A 3,235-nucleotide genomic window follows, 5' to 3' on the forward strand; every position below is an offset into this window, starting at 1 on the left:
CGACGACGGGGATGGGGCGACGACGGGGGCGGCGACGAGGGATGGAGACGTACGGGGGCGGCGGGCGACGGTGCAGAGAGAGAAGAAGCAGATGAGAAACTGAAATTTTCGTAAGTGTTGTTTATATAGGAGGGGCCTTTAGTACCGGTTGGAGCCACCAACCGGTACTAAAGGCCTGTTTTGGCCAGGCCAAGCGGCGGGAAGCGACCCCCTTTAGTACCGGGTGGTGGCTCCAACCGGTACTAAAGGCCCCCCTTTAGTACCGGTTGGTGCCACGACCCGGTACTAAAGGGGGTGCGCTGGCGCAGGTGCGGTGCGACAAGTTTAGTCCCACCTCTCTAGCCGAGGGGCGGCCGCACTGGTTTATAAACCCCCGTGTGGTAGCTCTCTCGAGCTCCTCTCCAAAGCAGGCCTACTGGGCCTACATGTTCTGTGCTTCCCTGTTGGCCTACTGGGCCTTTGCGGGCCTGCATCCTGGCCCAACAACAGATTGGGTTTCTAGTCGTATGCCGGCCGCTCTGGCCTAGTAGGCGGGCTTTTTTTTGCTTTATTTATTTTTTAGTTGTTTTTTGTGTATTTAGAGTTTCTTTGTGAATACTTTTGCTTTAGGTACAAAAAATTACAAACTTTCTGTTAGTGCTCGTAGTTTTCAAATTTGAACAGTTCAAATTTTGAATTATTTGAAATTAGTGTGAATCACTAGTTTGTGAATAACTTAACTTTAAAAATCAGTAAAGGCATGAAAGAATTTGTTTGCACATAAAATTTCTTCGCGTTTCAAATGCCAAAACACATAATTAACTACCCTAACTATTACAGAGATTCCCTTCTGGGTGTGAAACACAGAAGAAAGTGATGATAGTGAAGCCGATCACATCCCAGATCTTTGGGTGTGAAACTTTTTCTTCGCGTGTGTCCCTTTGCGCCGTAACCATGGAAAATCTTCATCATTTAACGGGATGCTCGGGTCAATATTCACTGTGAATGGAGCAATTTCATCAAACTTTTCATAATCTTCTGACTTGTCTGTCTTGTCATCCACTCCCACGATGTTTCTCTTCCCAGAAAGAAATATGTGCCGCTTTGGCTCATCGTACGATGCATTCGCTTCCTTATCTTTTCTTTTTCTTGGCTTGATAGACATCTCCTTCACATAGAAAACATGTGCCACATCATTGGCTAGGACGAATGGTTCGTCTGCATACGCAATGTTGTTGAGATCCACTGTTGTCATTCCGTACTGCGGGTCTTCCATTACCCCGCGTCGTGTCATATTGACCCATTTGCACCGAAACAAAGGGACCTTCAAACCACGTCGATAGTCAAGTTCCCATATGTCCTGTATATAGCCATAATATGTTTCCTTTCCCGACTTGGTTTCTGCATCAAAGCGAACACCACTGTTTTGGTTGGTGCTCTTCTTATCTTGGGCAATCATGTAAAATGTATTACCATTTATCTCGTACCCTTTGAAAGTCATTATATTCGAAGATGGTAACTGGGACAGCAAGTACAGGTCATCTTCAATAGAGGTGTCATGCATGGTACGTGTCTGCAACCAGCTGGCGAAACTCCTGGTTTGTTCACGTGTAATCCAGTCATCAGACCGCTCCGGATGTTTGGAGCGTAGCAAATTCGTGTGTTTATCCATATACGGAGCCACCAAGGCGGAATTCTGTAGAACTGTGTAGTGTGCTTCAGTGAGAGAATGTCCGTCCATACATATTATTTGTTCCCCTCCTAGCGTGCCTTTTCCATCCAGTCTGCCCTTATGCCGCGATTCAGGAACACCAATCGGCTTAAGGTCAGGAATAAAGTCAACACAAAACTCAATGACCTCCTCATTTTGACGGCCCTTGGAGATGCTTCCTTCTGGCCTAGCACGGTTATGAACATATTTCTTTAAGACTCCCATGAACCTCTCAACGGGGAACATATTGTGTAGAAATACAGGACCCAAAACGTTAATCTCTTCGCATAGGTGAACTAGGACGTGCGTCATGTTGTTGAAGAAGGATGGTGGGAACACCAACTCGAAACTGACAAGACATTGCACCAAATCATTCTCTAACCTTGGTATGATTTCTGGATCGATTACCTTCTGAGAGATTGCATTGAGAAATGCACATAGCTTCACAATGGCTAATCGAACGTTTTCCGGTAGAAGCCCCCTCAATGCAACCGGAAGCAGTTGCGTCATAATCACGTGGCAGTCATGAGACTTTAGGTTCTGGAATTTTTTCTCTGCCATGTTTATTATTCCCTTTATATTCGACGAGAAGCCAGACGGTACCTTAATACCGAGCAGGCATTCAAAGAAGATTTCCTTCTCTTCTTTGGTAAGAGCGTAGCTTGCATGACCCTGATGTATTCCGTCTTTTCCGTGCATACGTTGCTGGTCCTCTCGTGCCTCAGGTGTATCTTTTGTCTTCCCATACACGCCCAAGAAGCCAAGTAGGGTCACACAAAGATTCTTCGTCATGTGCATCACGTCGATTGCGGAGCGGACCTCTAGGTCTTTCCAATAGGACAGGTCCCAAAATATAGATTTCTTCTTCCACATGGGTGCGCGTCCGTCGGCGTCATTCGAAACAGGTTGTCCACCAGGACCCTTTCCAAAGACCACCTTCAAATCCTTGACCATATCATGTACATCAGCACCAGTACGGTGGCGAGGCTTCGTCCGGTGATCCGCCTCACCTTTGAAATGCTTGCCTTTCTTTCTTACGGGATTCCTGCTCGGAAGAAATTGACGATGTCCCAGGTACACATTCTTCTTACAATTAGCCAAATATATACTGTCGGTATCGTCCAAACAGTGCGTGCATGCGCGGTATCCCTTGTTTGTCTGTCCTGAAAGGTTACTGAGAGCAGGCCAATCATTGATGGTCACGAATAGCAACGCCTTTAGGTCAAATTCTTCCCCCATGTGCTCATCCCACGCACGTACACCTATTCCATTCCACAGTTGTAAGAGTTCTTCAACTAATGGCCTTAGGTACACATCAATGTCATTGCCGGGTTGCTTAGGGCCTTGGATGAGCACTGGCATCATAATGAACTTCCGCTTCATGCACAACCAAGGAGGAAGGTTATACAAACATAGAGTCACAGGCCAGGTGCAATGGTTGCTGCTCTGCTCCCCAAAAGGATTAATGCCATCTGCGCTTAGACCAAACCATACGCTCCTTGCGTCATCTGCAAACTCCTTCCCGTACTTTCTTTCGATTTTTCT

This window comes from Triticum dicoccoides, chromosome 3A (assembly GCF_002162155.2).
Source record: "Triticum dicoccoides isolate Atlit2015 ecotype Zavitan chromosome 3A, WEW_v2.0, whole genome shotgun sequence".
Taxonomy (NCBI): Eukaryota; Viridiplantae; Streptophyta; class Magnoliopsida; order Poales; family Poaceae; genus Triticum; species Triticum dicoccoides.